Source organism: Helianthus annuus, chromosome 6 (genome assembly GCF_002127325.2).
Source record: "Helianthus annuus cultivar XRQ/B chromosome 6, HanXRQr2.0-SUNRISE, whole genome shotgun sequence".
In the NCBI taxonomy this organism is placed as follows: Eukaryota; Viridiplantae; Streptophyta; class Magnoliopsida; order Asterales; family Asteraceae; genus Helianthus; species Helianthus annuus.
Genome location: NC_035438.2, coordinates 122715311 through 122734483, shown reverse-complemented (window position 1 = coordinate 122734483; position 19173 = coordinate 122715311). Strand labels below are relative to the sequence as shown.

Below are 19173 nucleotides of genomic sequence, written 5' to 3'. Positions count from 1 at the left end.
CCCAGCGGCTTGAATGAGAGCTTTCCACCATGCTAGTGCCTCTCCTTTGAACGACTGGGATACATACTTCACTACATCCCTTTCAGCACAACCGCTGATGTCAACCACCGCGTCCATTTCGTCCAACCAGACCATACAATCTACTGCTCCTTTCTCCCCAGTGAAATCCCGAGGTTTGTAGGAAACAAAGTATTTATAGGTACAGGACTTGGTACGTGGTTCATTATCGAACACTTCCTTCTTGGATGGAACACTGTGTTCACTTGATGAATGACGATCGTCATTCTTCTTTGGTCCTTCATTCTTAGAGGGCGGCTTGTTATGAGGCTCTGAATGAGTTTTAGGGACAGATTTAGAGTGAGGTATAGATGAGGCTTTACTATTAGTCTCACTATACTCCCTAAATCGCTCCTCTACAGCCTTAGATACCGCTGAATCAATCAATGTACGAAGCTCTCCTCTGGTTATATTAATCCTTTCATCATCGCGGTTTTCCAGAGGGTGATTGTTCTCTTCCTTTGACTTAGCCATGTAGTTTTATATGCTACATAAAATCAAACAAGGGCAAGGTTTATACGGAAGCTCTTACAGTTTTATTGTCTTAAACGATTTATTAACCATGGTAATATAAACCATATTGGTTAATTTGTTAGTTATATTTAATTATCATTTTTATTATAATTTATCCTAGTTATAAAACATCAAGGATATTAAGGTGGCGCAGAGGGCCTAGTCACAAGGACAAATTTTAAATCATAAGCCATGATTTCAGAGAATCAAGGCCTTTAAATATATTAGCACAACAGGCTTAGTCACAAGGACATATATAAATTATATGCTATGATTTCAGAGAATCAAAGCATTTGAGGTTTAAACCTAGTTCATTACCTTTTTCTGACAGGGAGTCATAGACCATCACTGCCTTTTGTTTTATATGACAATTAGCATGGCCCGTAGGCACTACATCGCTAATGGATGTTTAACAAGTTTGGCCCGTAGGCACTACATCACTAATGGATGTTTAATAATGATCATCTTTATTGACGATTTAACCCATGATTTTCCAATTATTAATTTGGGCTTTGGAATCCTTAGAAGGATTCTTATATAAGAATGACGCGTGCGATTTTAACGAATCACATCTGCCAAGGACGTTAACATCTTCACAGAGGTTAACGGGGAGTCTGAATCTTTTAATCAGGTCTTACCATCTTGGCCGGGTCTTATAGTGACACCTGGCTAGGTTTCACTCTTAAGATTCTTAGTTAATGATTATCGCAGAACAATTTTAAATTGAGGTGTTAAATATGGATCTGAATCTAATTATGGAACTACCATCTTGGCCCGATCTTAAATGACACATGGCTAGGTCTTGCCCTTTTTAGATCTTGCCATTTTATTATAATGGTAGATCTTACAAAAGGAAATATTATTTTCCATTTATTTAATATTCTTGTTTAGAATGAAAGTTTAAATTTAATCATTCCACCATATGAAAATAAAAGTATAAGGTTGCCCTAAGCGGGACTTGAAAGGAATAATGTTGTCCTAGTAGGGACTGAAAGATAATTGTGTCCTTATAAGGACTTTATTTAGGGAAACGATCTTCAGCAGGAGGAGTTTCTCCTTTACTTTATTTCTGAGTGTCCTTTCCTTAGATGCTCATTTCATTCTAGCCGCGGTACGAAGCTCAGCATTTCAAGGCTCCGGATGTGGAGACTTCCTATTACAGCTCCTTCGCTTGGCGACGTATAAAAATTTGGAAGCAAAATTTCCAGATCAGAATTTAGAATATTCCTATGTTAAGTCTAGACTCGAATGTGTGCAATTGTGTCATTGAGATTAAACACATAAGGATAGTGTTTAATTCACTCAATGTTGGCTCTGATACCAACCTGTCACACACCGATTTCCACGTGTCTCACCGGTGGGCCCGGTGGGGGATTACCGTGACGTAGTTGGCAACAATATAGTCAAACCACACAATATATATGAATGCACAGCGGAAGTAAAAGATAAATATATTATATTCCGAATAAAAGTAGTATCCAAGTATTACAACGGAAAGTAAGGGATCCACAGGCAGATCTATAAACATTGTTCTACAGACTTTAGACGCCTAGAACTTGCAAGATTCCTTATTAATGTCCTGAGCAGCTTCTAGCCTATTACGTACATGTACCTGTCACTTAGACTTTTGAAAATACGTCAGTTTTCACTGGTAAATACACTCAACTGACTCATTTGAAAAGAGTTTAGGAAAATTGATTTAGATGCACCAGGCACAAATTATTTTGACACTTTGATTAAAATGCACAGAGGCAAAATTAATCTTTTATAACTTGAGACAATCATAATTATGATCTTGTATACAGATTTACATGTTCGTTGTACGTTCAGGGCCCGATGTAGAAACCGAGTCAAGATTAACAGACACGTCACAAGTATAGGCCCACTGAGCGAGAGATACCGTTTCCCTTATGCAACTGTCAGGTGTATGCCTACACCCCGTGCATAAGACGTGACCATTTTATAATACAATGATGTCGAGGATATCCGGGACATGGTCATTAACCCCTAAAGGCTTTTATTTCAAACAATACAGATCAAACCGGGTTACCTCAATAATTTAATCACAATCCGATTAAATATTCAATACCCGACCAAGCGGTATCATTATACCGTATCCCAAGCCCGTATAGGGAAAATAAGTTAAGAGTATTTACCTGAGCTAGCTCCTGTCTTAAATAGCAAGAATAATAACTCAGCCGTATTCACTTAAGTAAGCGTAGGTACAATTTACCGGAAGGCTCTAGTCTGGAACGATGGTATAAATAACCAATTAGGATGCTAACGGGTCTTTAATTAAGCCTAAGCTTAGACCGGTTAGTCTTAAAGAATTGTTACGGTTTAATCGCGTGAAAGGCGAAAACCATGAATGGAGTGTGATTTTGACCCAACAAGTTTGAAGACTTGTTTTATATGGGTATAATAATCATATTCTGGATTTTGGGGTCAAAACAATATAGTTTGACCCGTTTCGGCTAAATTATGTAAACTAGTTACATAAGCCGAACCGTGCGCGCAAAAGGCGCAACGGGTATCCGTTAGAGTCCTACACTATTTTCCTATGTCAATATACTTTAAAGAGGTTGTGGTATCAGTAGGATACCTTCCATAATGCCCGTAACGAGTTTAAGTTAATAATATGCCCCGTAGGGGTATTTCGGTCTTTTTAAAGATGGAAAATTGGTATTTAATAAACCAACCTTTGCCCAGTTGGTAGATAATAATCCAACGTACAGAATTGGTATATAATAATCCTACCTATCAACATGTTGGCATTCAATGGACCTCCGTTAGTTTTTTTAACTGAAGTTAGTTTTTAAGTTTTATTTATTACACAAACAGTCCCTGTAGTTGTAATTTACTAGTTTTAAGTTTTATTTATTACACAAACAGTCCCTGTAGTTATAAAAAAAATCATAAAAATCAAAAAAAAAATCTAGGAATTCTAAAAAATTCATAAAAATTCTAAAAAAATCATAAAAAAAATCATAAAAATTCTAAAAAATCAAAAAAATTCTAAACCCGAAAATCTGAGTCGTTGACTAAACCGAGCTATCCGTTGACTTGTTGACCTGAACATCGAACTGAGTTGCCCTACTTTGACTGTGTCGACCCGTTTCACGAACCCGAACCACAACTGACGCGCACCCGAACTAAATTAGAACCGAATCTGAAACAAAACTCGAACCAATCAGATCTACTTTGAACCGAAGCTGGAAAAACAATGACCCGAGTCAAAAATAACCCTCATCACAACTGACGCCGTCGCCGGCGTGGCTCCGGCCGCTGTGTCATCGCCGTCACCAACAGAAACAGTAACGTAACTATCACCACATTCTAAAAAAACCAAAAATAAAGAGAACATGGGTTTGTTTTTACCGGAAAACATGTCGAACCAGAGCCACCACCGTCGTCGCAGCGGCGGCGCTGCCGCCGCCGTCTCTCTTCTCTCCGGCTTCTCTCTCTCAATCTGTTCAGGTGGCTGTGGATGTGATATAGGAAGGAGGGTGAGGGTTTTCGGCTGGGTTGTTGGAGAAACCGCCATCGCCATCATCGTCACAGCATCACCGCCCCCGCCGCACGCGACGGCGCCGTGACCGGAGCCTCCTCGTCTGTTGCCGTGCAGTGCTGCTGCCTGGTCTGTCTACCTCCGACGAGGTGAGGGTGAGAGAGGTTTTTGAGGGTGTCGGCTGCTTATGTGGGTGTGTTATGGAGTTAGGGTTTGTTCAAAAATGATGAAGATGAAGAATTTTTTTGATTTTTTATAATTTTTTTGATTTTTTAGAAATTTTTATGATTTTTTTTATGATTTTTTATAATTCTTTTGATTGTTTAGAATTTTTTTTAATTTTTTAGAATTTTTAGAATTTTTTTTATTTTTATGATTTTTTTTATAACTACAGGGACTGTTTGTGTAATAAATAAAACTTAAAACTAGTAAATTACAACTACAGGGACTGTTTGTGTAATAAATAAAACTTAAAAACTAACTTCAGTTAAAAAAACTAACGGAGGTCCATTGAGTGCCAACATGTTGATAGGTAGGATTATTATATACCAATTCTGTACGTTGGATTATTATTTACCAACTGGGCAAAGGTTGGTTTATTAAATACCAATTTTCCTTTAAAGATTATAAAAAGGGTTTCTGAGTTCTACAGGAAATCTGAATTTCCCGAACAGTTTATAAGGTCCAAAATACTTTATTTATTATTTAAAATTAGTAGCAACTGGAATCGGGTCAAAAGACCTTGTAGAACTCAAGTTATGGCCGAAAAGGGTATATTCGGTATTTACCGAACCGTTGCCATAACCGCAGGTTATGAGCAGGTTAAAAATAATTAAAAATCTTTAAAAATCCCAAAATATTATTTTACAACAGTGAGTAAAAGGTTTGGTGTCGAAGTCCGGGTTTAGATAGGCGTTATGCTAATTGCGCTATTTAATTACTAAAGTTTCGCAATTTGCGCTAATTAGCATAACTCATATTCTGGACCTCGGATTGACGTGAAATTTTAGGGACATGCTTAGAAATCAGTAATCAAGGTCATGATCCTTTCACATGTCCGAAATTCTCGTTTTAAATTAAAAAGGGCGTTACGGTCAACTTTTAAGCAATTAACGGAAATGCGTAAAAGACTCGGACGAACAACGAACCGGTCACAGAGGGTTATACCATCATGTAACCTGGTCCTAAGAGAGTCCTAAGGCATATCTAAATCAAACTTTAACGGGTCAGAACTGGAGTCAATGCAAAAGTCAAACTTTTGTGACTTTCGGTTCCGAACCGGGGTCAAGACAATAAATGGTCGGATCAAACGAGCTTAGACTAGTCTATATACTTATTATCATGTTTTATGAACATCAAAACAGGTTACACATCACCTACATTACAGATTATGTATAAAATCGCAAAATAGTTTTCTGTTGACTTTTTAAGTGCACGTTTGACTCGACATTTGAACTAGTTAGAGTGGTAATCAGGGGGAACCTTTTTAAGGGTTTATTACCCACATAAATACCAACACATAACTACTTTTGATTCGACAATTCACTGGACCATTCGTGATTTATCGCAAAGTCAATCGTTAGTTACGACGGATTGACTTTTAGGCTAAAGTAAGCAAAAACTAAACCACAAAAGGGTTAGACAATCTTACAGAAGCTTGTATACGACTTAGGATGATAGAAGAACACTTGAGAGCTCCAGGAATGATTAGAAGATGTGTTTAGAGGTGTGTTTCATTTGTGAACTAAGAATGGCCTTTTATAGTGAAAATTCCACCACAACTCCTTGACACACAAGTCTACCAACTGACCACAACCTTCCAACATGTGTTCCTAATGCTTAGGGGTTGTTTAGGGGTCAATTGGAAGGATTTAAATGCATCTCATGGCGTTTAGAAGGCTGAACAGCCAAGTTAAGCATTTTTCTGCACCTGGGACCTTCACGCGGCCCGCATGAAAGATCAGGCAGGCTTGTACGCGGGCCGCCTGGATCTTCATGTCAGGACGTATATTTGCAGAAGGCTCGCAGCCCGCGTTAACTTACTCTAAACGTTTACGCGGCCCGCATTAGGTCTATTTTTCAAGATTTCTAAATCTTTTGTAATGATTAACGAAATCTTCGGTAATTAATAACCTGACCTTTCGGGTTTGAAGGGGTAACTTTGCGATATGGCCCTCGGTTAATTATAATTAAGGGCCTCGTGCCATTTACCCGCATTGTTAAGTCCCCGGTTAGTTTGTTAATTATCCGGAAAGCCTTAACTCTCATTGTTGACGCTTTTAACCCCTCTCGTGCGAATTTGATCATAACTTTCTCGTTTTAAAACGGAACTTCGCGGAATTTATATAGTACATTCTAGTGAGCGTATTTTACTGTTACAAAGCCTCGGGTACGTCAAAGGGTCACTCAGAGGTATAATTAAACATGTTGACACAGTTAACCCCTGCAGCTTGTAATCTCTCACTTTCTTCCGCGTTTCGCTTCCGTACGATCCATGATTTATTCGTTTGAAGGTACGAGCATCGCTTAGGGTTACTATACGGTATATTTACCCTTTGTTGACATTTATAACCCTCGAATTTACTTACTTTCAAGGTTTGCCAAGTTTAGTCCTTTATTTAATATCTAATGCCACGTGTAAGCCCATGACACGTGTTAACACATTAATGGGCACAAAATTTTGAGGTGTTACATATAGTCATTAGGGACTATAACCATCGTGATTACGCTCACGTTATGAAGTTCAAATGAACTTCGCGTTGACCATAAACTGGTCAAAGCAGAAAGTCAAACGCAGTTTGACTTTAACGATAAAAACGAATGAAAAGAACGAAAGAATACTTACAAAAGGTCCCCGCAAGTTCTTGATCCGATTTACTCTCAGGTATGAAGCATAAACTTCAACTTAGAGAGCCAAAATCATATTCAAGTGTGCTTTGGGAAGAAAGTGAGGGTGGGTATTTATAGATTTCCTTGAACCGTTAAGATCGTTCGTCGAAAAACGTGATTTAATCTCAACCGTACACATGTGCCCATGGTTTTGTAATACCATGGGCACCCCTAGAATGGCCCATAGTATTTTATAAACTATTAAATACCAGCCCATGGTTTTGCAAAACCATGGGTTAAAACCATCAACCCTTCAAAATTGGACTAGGTTCATTGAATCTAGTCAGAAATTTCAAAAATGGCCCCTGCACTTGTAAAACTTGATTTTTTTTGCACTTTTAAGTCCCGTTAACCCCATTTCAAGGCTCTAAAATAAAGTTAATGTATAGAGATCTTAAAATATGCTCAAAACATCTCGGATGTCGGTTCGTTTGGTCGTACGGTTGCGTTGTTTGGTTAATTATGACGGAAATCGTAATGAACGCAAAAACGATCCAAATTACGCGACGAATGGAATTTTATCATGCCAATCACTAAAATAAAATATTTTGATTATTACATAAATTTTTGGATGTCCGGATATATTCAGAACGTAAGATATGCGCGAAAATGCAAACTTATGCACTTTTTGACGCTTTTAGTTCCTGAATGGCATAAAGTTTATTTTAGCACACCGAACATCTCAAAGCCTATTTCTAAGCTATGTAAAGGATATTTAGGGTGTGTTTAACTTATGATCAAGTTCCGGAAGGTCTGTTACAGAACAAATTGACATACTTTCGCAGTTTGTCGAATTTAGTCCTTGTAAGTGAATAAACTTGATTTCGGCATACCAAACCATCCAAAACTTATTTCTAAGTTATGTAACGGTTATTTAAGGTATGTTAAGCCTATGTCACTATTCTGGAGTGTTTGTTGCATTAAACTGGTTATTTTTACGCATCAGATCGCGTATAACCTTCCAGAAAGCGATTTAAAGCCCGAAATCGAACAAGAATTAATATGTGCAAACGATACACAAATTTATACAAATCCCAAGTATGAAATACAATATTTCATTGGTTTGGTATTTGTTTGATGGTTGGAGTGACATAGGTGTCACATCTACTCACCCCTAAGTATCATCTTTTACATAAAACACACCCATCACAATATAATTTACAGTTTCATCACCAAGTTCATGTATTTGTCAAATCATTCGTAAAATAACTCATAACCATGCAACAATCACAATACACTTTATCAAATCACAACGTTTACAGTTACAAAGCAACAAATTGTGTAAGTAAGCAACTAGACAAACAGTTAATGTGCAATAAATGCGAAAGTGGAATCTCGGAAACTCGAGTTGTCACAGAAGGTACCAGTGACACTCATGGTGTAGAAACTGCCAATGATAACAATGGCTCATCTGAGGGAACTAGTGAATCTTCTATCCCTGTTAGGAGATCTACTAGAAATTCATCCATACCAAAAAAAACTAAATGACTTTATAATTGAAGGATAAGTGAAATATGGTATGAAAAAGTAGTAAACTATTCCAAACTGTCTTTTGAAAATCTATGTTTTGCGTCTAGCTTAAATAAATCGTGTGAACCAAAAAATTATTTTGAAGCAAAACATGATTCAAACTGGGTAAATGCCATGAATGAAGAAATGGAGGCTTTGAATAGAAATAACACATGGACCTTAGTTGACCCGCCTAAGGATAGAAAGCCAATAGGATGTAAGTGGGTCTACAAGATAAAATATAAATCAACAGGTGAAATTGAAAGATACAAGGCTAGACTTGTAGCCAAAGGGTATAGTCAAAAGGAAGGGGTAGACTTTGATGAATCTTTTTCCCCGGTAGTAAAAATGGTCATTGTTCGATGTGTCATCAGTCTTGCTGTAGAAAAAGACTGGCCTCTCTATCAACTTGACATTAACAATGCCTTTTTATATGGTAGTCTAAATGAAGAAGTGTATATGCACTTACCTGAAGGTTTTTTCTCCACGAATGAAACTAAAGTTTGCAAATTAAATAAATCCTTATATGGGCTTAAACAAGCTCCAAGGATGTGGAATGAAAAATTGTTTAGCGTTCTTATTGAATGTGGCTTTGTTCAAAGCAAATGTGATTACTCTTTGTTTGTTAAAAGTAAAAATCCGTCACTTGTGATCTTATTAGTTTATGTTGATGACATTGTTATTACAGAAAATGATCAAAATGAGATAACCAAAGTAAAAGAAATTCTTAAAACAAAATTTCTTATAAAAGATTTAGGATTGTTGAAATACTTTCTTGGTATTGAGGTCCTTAGAACTGAAAAAGGCATATGTTTGTCTCAAAGGAAGTATTGTGTTGAATTACTAGCTGAATTCGGTCTTCGTGGGTGTAAACCTGTCAACACCCCTATTGAGCAACATCATGTTGTCATGAATTTTTGCAAAACCGATGAGTCAATTTTAACCAATATTACAGGTTATCAAAAACTGGTGGGTAAACTTATTTACTTGTCTCACACCCATCCTGACATTTCTTATACTGTGCAGTTTTTAAGTCAATATATGCACCAACCCACTAACTCTCATCTTCAGCTTGCTCTTCGCTTACTTCGATACTTAAAGAAAGCCCCAGGCAAAGGGATTCTATTTATCAAAGGCTCGGGTCTCAACATTCGAGCCTATGCAGACTCTGACTGGGGTAAATGTCTTGAATCCAGACGATCTGTCACTGGATATTGCATCTTCTTAGGACAATCCCTGATTTCTTGGAAAAGTAAGAAGCAAAACATCGTCTCAAGGTCCTCTGCCGAAGATGAGTATAGATCCACGTGCTCTGCCACATGTGAAATTCTATGGCTTCTAAATCTCTTAAAGGAATTGCAGTTTCCCATCGATCTTCCTGTAAACTTATTTTGTGACAACAATGTTGCCATATCCATTGCAGCAAACCCAGTCTTTCATGATCGCACAAAACACTTCGAACTGGATTTGTTTTTCCTTAGGGAAAAAATTAGTGCTGGTCTAATTAAAACTATGGCTGTGGATACCAACAAGCAACTAGCAGACATCTTTACAAAAGGTTTGTTAGCATCTCAACATGATTTTTTAGTCAATGGATTATCTATGCATGATATGTTCGGATTATCAAATTGAGGGAGGGTGTTAAATTTCGTTATTTCCTTTCATAAATCAATTTAATAATCCTTTTTCCTTTTTTTCTTTTTTGCATAATGGGCTCTCTTCATTCTGGCTATTTTTTGGTGGTGGGCCTCAAGCCCTTTTATCTCAAGCCCTGCAGTAACTTACAGAAGGATATTAGGGCACCAGCTTAGCTTTCCTTTCTTCCTCTCTGGCTCCAGCTCTTGATTACCGTAAATTTGGCTCTTGCCTTTCTTATTGTTAAGGGAACTTCTCTATATAACATTGGTGCAGCCCTATGGTTCAGACACACGAGCTATTATTGCAGGTTTACAAACTGTAACAACTTGTGTTCATCACTTTCTTATTAACAATTGATCTTAGGGTATATAACCCACTGTCTCATTATTTATATTTTGCCATTTCTACATTTTCAGCTCTGTTCTTGTAATCTTTTTTTGAATAAACCATTGTGAGTTGATTGTATAATAAACCCTCTCGATTACCTGTTTGTGACAGTTTTAACGATTTGGAACTTAAAATCATGATAGTTCAGTAAAAATGTCATACAAATATATAGAGTAATAAAGTTGCTAACCTCGGTCATCAAAGTTATATTGGTCATTAATCGATCTGTTTAACCAATAGTAACGTATTCCAAACTGGGAAAAAAAGAACTATACTTAGTCAGCTAACCCTATTAAGAAACCTAGTTTATTAAACCAAGAGTAGACGTAAATGAGAAAGATTGTCAGTGAATTTTAAATATGTCAAAAGTCAAAATGGACTTGGGATGTTGACTTACATGCCATACTTTTTCAGTTTGAATATTTTCATAAGCCATTAAGAATGGCTTCATTTTTCGAAGACGTCTCTTAGAAGTATGGGAGGCTTCTCATCAATATGAAGATTGGAATCAAACTCAACCATTAAGCACTCTAGTTCACACTCCAACTGCAAGCATAAACACATAGCAAATTAGTTACAAATCCTCAATTGCACCAAATCAATGAAATTGAAACAAATTATTTAATCAATTAGCAAATGAAATAATGATAATCACTTGCGCTAAAACAGAATCATAATTCTGACATTTTCAAACTATAATCCACTAACTTATAACTGAATATAATCCATTGTTTCTAAGCTGCAAAAGTTGATTTTATTTTTCAAATACCTGGATGGTTTCGCAGAAGGCAGAGAGCGGATGTGGTCTCATTGTCCAACCATGATTTCACTTTCAAAGCTCACGAGCACCTGTTGCGTAATATGAAAGAAATATACTGTCAATTCGTCACTTAAAGAACAATCTGCAACTGTATGATTATCAAACAAATAAACCAAATCAGTTCGAAAGTTATTTACTTTCAACTGAATCAAGTCAATCAGTTCGAAATCATCAATTGTCTATACAATTCAGATCAAAACTTCATTTTGTCAACTTCGATTCAAATTCAGAACCAAATTTCAAAAACAAATTCAAATTTTATCTATGTTTAACCGTTCAAACAGATCTGAAGTGAACTTGCAATGTTTGAAATGATCAAACACTTTGATCGAAAACAGCAAGTTCAATAGAGTTTCAGTTTCGGAAATGAACTAAAAGTGTTCGAATTTTGATTTTAATCACAATTCTTATACAAAACACCCAAACCACCCCACTGTACATCCTGTTTGTTCGTTCCAAACTGCAACTCGATAACTTTTTCGATTTCTTAACAGCAAACTACAATTACCAGCTTTGAATATGATATGCAGAATTTTAACTCGACGAAACAAACAACAATACTGATCTACACTACTTTCAGTTTCGATTCAAATCTAGATTTCAAGACTTGTCACAACTACACACTTGTTATCTTCTTCGAAAACCTTCAAGTAACAATTAACAATTAGTTTGAAATCTATTTGAGAAACAATCAACACAGTATGACGTTGAAGTGTTGCTGAAATTTAGACTTTTAAACATATAATCTGTATAAACTGTTCTAAACAATCAAACACGAACAGATTTGTCTTTTAACTTACTACAAAAGTTGATTTTATTTTTCAAATACCTGGATGGTTTCGCAAAAGGCAGAGAGCGGATGTGGTCTCATTGTCCAGCCATGATTTGACTTTCAAAGCTCACGAGCACCTGTTGCGTAATATGAAAGAAATATACTGTCAATTCGTCACTTAAACAGCAATCTGCAACTGTATGATTATCAAACAAATAAACCAAATCAGTCTGAAAGTTATTTACTTTCAACTGAATCAAGTCAATCAGTTCGAAATCATCAACTGTCTACACAATTCAGATCAAAACTTCATTTTGTCAACTTCGATTCAAATTCAGAACCAGATTTCAAAAACAAATTCAAATTTTATCTATGTTTAACCGTTCAAACAGATCTGAAGTGAACTTGCAATGTTAGAAATGATCAAACACTTTGATCGAAAACAGCAAGTTCAATAGAGTTTCAGTTTCGGAAATGAGTTGATTTTAATCACAATTCTTATACAAAACACCCAAACCACCCCACTGTACATCCTGTTTGTTCGTTCCAAACTGCAACTCGATAACTTTTTTGATTTCTTAACAGCAAACTACAATTACCAGCTTTGAATATGATATGCAGAATTTTAACTCGACGAAACAAACAACAATACTGATCTACACTGCTTTCAGTTTCGATTCAAATCTAGATTTCAAGACTCGTCACAACTACACACTTGTTATCTTCTTCGAAAACCTTCAACTACCAATCAACAATTAGTTTGAAATCTATTTGACAAACAATCAACACAGTATGACGTTGAAGTGTTAGTGAAATTTAGACCTTTTAAACATATAATCTGTATAAACTGTTCTAAACAATCAAACACGAACAGATTTGTCTTTTAATTTACTGTGTGGTGCACATAGCTCGGCCATTTGTACGTCAGCATCAATGTCGTTAACTACACCTCGGCAACTTGGAAAACCACAATAACATGGAAGTCGTTCATCAGTTGAAAAGAATATGCAATATCAAATATTATAAATCGTCATTAAACAAAACAATAATAGTTAATGGATAAGATCTAAACACCATATAGAAGAAAACCTGTAGTCGTACGTGAGCTCTTCCACTGTGCAATATCCCTCTTAGACAAATCCCAACTTTTTTTGTTACTGACATTTTTACAAACAGTTAGTGGGCTTCATAAAACCCAACTTCAAAAAGCTTATCCAATTAGATAATAAACATCAAAATGGATGCCCAAAATCACAAACCTAAAAATCACATGCGATTGAACAAAGACATGAAACAACAAATAGAAATTCGACAGTATGCAAAATCAAGCAAACCAAAAAGATAAATCAAGATAATAGAGAAGAGCATACCCATAAAAAGCAAGACGATATCCTCCAGCGAAATCAGTGGGTGGCGCTTATCTCTGTCGAAAACCGCTTCAAGCTTGCAGATCCAGTATACTCGCATTCGTATATACTTCAGATCCATCTGAAGATACTTCGAAAACCGCTTCAAGCTTGCAGATCCAGTATACTCGCATTCGTATATCCTCGAGCATACCCATAAAAAAGAAGCTGAAGATACTTCAATATGGGCTATGCTTCAAGCTCGCAGATCCAGTATACTCGCATTCGTCTGACTTAATACGGATCAGGGAACGATTCAGATTCACAGACAATAGGGTTACGGTTAGAACATTAGAGATTGAGAAGTATTTACCTGCTTGCTCGTATTCTTCATCGAAGAGAGAGAGTAGAGAGAGATTGGAATGAGTTTGGTTGGGGAAGAAAGAGTATTGAGTTTAAAAGACTGTGAACCTAATGATTTATCTTATATATCTGGAGCCATAATTTTGAATTTTGAATCTGGAGCCATAATTTTGAATCATCAGTGGCTTGAAAGTGTTTTGAACATCTGTTGAATCATCAGTGGTTTGAGAGTGGTTATAATTTTGAATCATCAGTGGCTTGAAAGTGTTTTGAACATCTGTTGCATCATTAGTGGTTTGAAAGTGGTTTGATGGTAATGGTTTGATGGGCAAACCTTTGAAAAAGGTGGATGTGGGCCAACTTTTGAATTTTAAAGTCTTTTAATATTAGCCTTTATGATGTAATAATGAGATAAGAAAAGCCTTGTTGGACACTCTCTCCTGCTGACACATCAGCTTTTCTTATGTCACTTGGATTTCTCATTTTATAGAAAGTATAGATAGATATATAGATACCTGCATGTGTCCTAAAAGAAAAAAAAATGTTTATAATAAAGGTTTATCGTTTAGTTTTAAGTTTCAAACCACTGGTTGGGCCATTAAACCCGCCAAATTTAATTTACGAATCTCAAACCGGCATATTTGGTTTAGTTTGGGCAATTTCAGACGGTTTCAACATTGCATAAACACCCTTAATCAAGTTGACTCGTTTACACCCTTATTTAACAATCTGACTAGTTTAATCACTATTCCCATTTCTAGAATATCTCAGGTCACTCTTCCATTAGATTCTGTGAAACGAACACAACCTAGATGATAGATATGGATATAAGGAATGTCTAGAACTCTTCTCACATGTAATTACCTGATGTGTTATATTTTAGACATGTGTTTTTATATATAGGTAAATTTCATAAAGTTTTAGTTACGTTTGGTGAAAAAAAAAAATTAAACATCTTACTCCTGTAAATTATAATAAATTATAGGGGAATTGACCTGTAATAATCTCATCTAGACCTTATTGGCCATTAATAATCTCACCTTAGAGTATTCCCCCCACCAGCCTCACCTTTCCCCTATTTTTCCTACAATGGTCCCCCGTTAAAAAAACCTAACGGAGTTAAGCTTTTTTCCAAATTACTAACAGATTTTTTAGAGCTTTTGATCAGAATGATTATACGAGTCCATTGATGTAAAACTTACTTCGAAATGGTGCTCCAAGTGACTTGATTTTGGTTAATTGGAAATTTAAATACCCGAATTGAAGTGCCGTTTTCATCGTTTGGAGCACCGTTTCGAGACAAGTTTTACATCAATGGACTCGTATCGTCATTCTAATCAAAAGCCCTAAAAAATCTGTTTGTAATTTGGAAAAAAAAAAAAGCTTAACTCCGTTAAGTTTTTTAACGGGGGACCATTGTAGGAAAATATGTGAAAGGTAGGACTGGTGGGGGGAAAATTCTGAGGTGAGATTATTAATGGTCAATAAGGTCTAGGTGGAATTATTACAGGCCAATTTCCCTAAATTATATGTGAACCAGCTACTATTGATAATAATTTCTAACGCAAAATGAACAAAATGAAAATAATCATGTTTTGAGTTAACTAATATAATCTGTTAATATGGGTCCACAAAATACGACATGCTTAATAAACGGATTAACAAAAAAAACACTATTAGGTTGACATGTTACGGATATTTGGATTTAGAATGAATTTATTATTTTCTCTCTACCATTCATTTCCAACTTTTAATTCCAGTAAGGCAGTAAGTTTGTTCATTACCCAAAACTCTCCATTATCTCATTCTCCAGTCTTTTTCATTCAGTTCTTCTAATCTCGACTAAATAGACAACACTTAAAAAACATTCATTTAAGTTCGAGTAATGAGTTGTTTGAATTGTTAATTGTTACTAGATCATCGTATACTATTCATATTCACAAAAGAACTTGAAACGCTCGACCCAAAGCACTACATAATTTAGGTGTGGTTTGCGTTATAGTTAATGTGTTTTACACAAATTAATATGAGTAATCAGTCAACCTAACACAGTTGACACCCCTATAATGCATATATTCACTGAAAGTCAATACATCTACGCATATGTAATTGAACTCATTAACTTTTTCCATTCGCATGTGTGTAGATTGTTACCAGTTGGGAATAGCTCAATGATGTTGGAGACTTAGATAGAGCTTATTAGAATAGGAAAGGTCAGGGGTTCAATCATCATGGTGTGCAAGTTTAGTTGTTAAAAAAATGTGTGTAGATTGTTGCAATTTATTGCTAGGAAAAGAAATAAATAAATTACCTGGGTAGAGGATCATGTACATTAATCCAGAAGTGTGAGAAGTGTATTATAACACTATATATAATACTATATAACACCATATAAACACCGTATAACAATATGTAACACCATATAACACTATGTAACACTATATAACAAATATAACACTATAGTTTGTCTGATAGCATGTCTATGATAGATGTATAGTGTTATATATTGTTATATAGTGTCATACCGTTTTACATAGTGTTATATGGTGTTATATGGTGTTACATAGTGTTATAGTGTTATACGGTGTTTATATGGTGTTATAGAGTGTTATATATAGTCTTATAATACACTTCTCACAGTTCTAAATTAATGTACACTATCCCTACCCAAATTACCAGCAGGGCCGGCCCAAGGGTAAGCCAAATGAGGATTGGGCCTTGGGCCACCAAAACTATAGGGCCTCCACAATTTAATGAAAACACAGTTCATTTATAAAAGATTTAGGGTGTGGGTTATCAACAGATTGATGGTTGGTAGTGTAGTGGTTTTGTATATGTATGGATGCTAGTGAGACCTGGGTTCGAATCCCTGGTTCACCATTTATTTTCTTGTTTTTAAATTTTAACACAATCTTTCAAATAATTACACTTGGGTCCTTCAAGTTTAACTTTCAATCACGTACATTATTTTGGGAAAAGGGACACAAGATTTTACTTCGCCTTAGGCCACCAAAATGGTTGAGCCGGCCCTGATTACCTGATAAAAAAATAACTTAAAATAATTTATTTTTAACTTAAAAGAGTTAAAAAGTATACAATTTGCGTAAATTATATATTATATATGGGGAAAGTGAATATGGGGTTGTTATGCATCTAACTTAAATGCATAACCCATCAAAACTACGTAGTTTTGATTAAAATCTATTAAATTAATTTTATTTTCCATTATCTCCTCTTCTCCCTCTACATCGTACCTGTAGATCAAGATCAATCGATCACTACATCATATCATCGCTCCCTAGTTCCATTGATTCTATATAACCATCAATCTCGAAGCTTGTTGTTGGCTTGTTGTGATGGCAGTTTTAAAGAATCGCTCGTGGCCCTTTCAACTTTCAATGTCGGCTATGGCGGGCACTCGACTTTTGCAAGGATCAGTGGTATCTTCGATTTTATTCTTCTGTACTAATTTCTATCTCCAATCATTTTCATAAATTGCAAATGTGATTCTGACATATTTATGGTTTAGGTTTTTTTGTTGATTTTATCTTTTCTCATAGGAAATTGATGATGATTATTTCCAAGTACATCAATGTAACAAACATTTTAAGACTAGATCATTAGCATATTTTGGAGCATGCTTAGTTTCTACCAAAAAATAGGGTTTTGATTAATCAATTGTAGTCATGATTTATGACAAATTGTACATTGTCCATTGTCCATTGTCCATTGTCCAATATATTAAAAACAGAACTATTTGAACAGTAAACATAATATAGTAATAAAAATTGAATTTAATGGATAGTAACATCACTAATGAATGAACTGGTATTGGGTACCTGTATCGGTATTGAAATTTATCAAACCGGGTATATTTTCGGTACCGGTTCGACACCGGTATTCATCTGTTTTTACCCTCAAATGCCGTTGTCGTACCAGTACTGGTACCGATCCGTACCGTACCAGGTATATTCGGTACCGGTACCCACTTTTGGGGATTTCGGTAACGGTATTTTCCGTACCGGTTCGTACCGAGCTCATCAAATTCCGTAGCAACGTAGCAATGCAAGTAATTGCACCGTTTATATTACTTTTCATACACACAGTAAGTAAACTGTATTTCGTTTGAATGAGGTTTTATATACACAACAACTTATTTTGCTTTATTTTTTGTCTTTTCTGTAATGAATGAATGGTAGCATGTAAAAAGATTACGATTTTCCTCTCGGTTCAAAATTACGCTTTCACCCTCAATTCAAAATTACGTTTTCCCCCCGGTTCAAAATAAAAATATGGTTTTCCCCTAGCAGAAAATTACGATTTTAGCCCCGCTAAAAATTACGATCTTCTCATCGTTTTAGTTTTCCTTTCCAACAAAACTATAGTACTGTTTTTTTAATTGGTTGATAATTATTCGGCCATCGTCCCACAACGCGGGCGGGGCATCACCTAGTTTGATTAATTAGGATGCAACAAATTCAACAGGGGAATTATTGTTTTTAAACTAATATATATTGCAAGTTTAGCTTCAGGATCAAAGTAGCTATTAAAAATCTACAAAATTCCCTAATGCTACTTTGCTATGTGTTTTAGCTCTGTGTTTCACATGGGTGAGAACTAGGGATGATTCGATGAACGTATGGTACCGATACTGAATTTCCCTTACCGAAAAGTAGCAATTCGGTACCGACTTTTAAAGTTTTATGTAGTGGTTTTTACCTTCAAATAACAATATTGTACGAACCGGGTATTTTCGGTAAAGGAGGACTGTCAATTAATCTATTCATTTTACTACTAATCGATATCATCAAATGTTTATGAGTCATTACCATATTAATTGTGAACCGTTTGACCCGTTATTAAATTTAGTTTATCTGTTTCATTTTATGTTTCTATCGATCACGAACTTATTAGATGTCAACAGGCAAACGAGATCTAGAGACAAGTGTTTTGGTGGATGAAGTTACCAACGGATCAGCAGTGGGAATCTGTAAAAGAATTGGTGCAGAGCGTAAACGGGATGGATATGTTGACAAGTCGCAAGAAGATAGTTCACGCAATAGTCTCACTAACACTATGGACAATATGGAGTGCGAGAAATAGGAAACGGTTTGAAGGAAAAGAAGTTAGGTCATACAAACTGGTAGTGGACATAAAAGAAATTTTTTTCCAATGGATGGCGAACAGAAAAAGAGCTCTCGATATTGACTAGGGCAAATGGAGAAGTTTCGTAGAAATTGATTAAGAAAGAAGCAATGTGTTAGTCTGATTATGTATGTTTTTTACGTACTGTTTCTTTCTTTTTTGTACAATGTACCAGCAACAACAGCAGCTGGTTGTTGATTGAATAAAAGTACCAGCAACAACAGCA

The 19173-nt window shown here is 35.7% G+C and overlaps 2 long non-coding RNA genes across 5 annotated transcripts; one reads left to right on the top strand and one right to left on the bottom strand.

Moving 5' to 3' along the window:
- Window positions 1-9209: 9209 nt before the first annotated feature.
- LOC110908437 lies at window positions 9210-14021 on the bottom strand. Of its 4 annotated transcripts, XR_004861070.1 has the most exons (8): window positions 13813-14021; window positions 13464-13732; window positions 12693-13250; window positions 12151-12230; window positions 11271-11350; window positions 10899-11047; window positions 10692-10755; window positions 9210-10599 (listed from the first exon to the last, which is right to left on the bottom strand). It is a non-coding gene; the product is annotated as an uncharacterized LOC110908437 (long non-coding RNA). The 4 variants fall into 4 exon arrangements; XR_004861069.1 differs by lacking the exons at window positions 9210-10599; window positions 10692-10755 and having other exon boundaries at window positions 10762-11047; window positions 13813-14020; XR_004861071.1 differs by lacking the exons at window positions 9210-10599; window positions 10692-10755 and having other exon boundaries at window positions 10762-11047; window positions 13464-13728; window positions 13813-14020.
- Window positions 14022-16976: 2955 nt separating this feature from the next.
- Window positions 16977-19168, top strand: LOC110908438. The gene is made up of 2 exons (XR_002574593.2): window positions 16977-17242; window positions 18717-19168. It is a non-coding gene; the product is annotated as an uncharacterized LOC110908438 (long non-coding RNA).
- The last annotated feature ends 5 nt before the right edge of the window (window positions 19169-19173 follow it).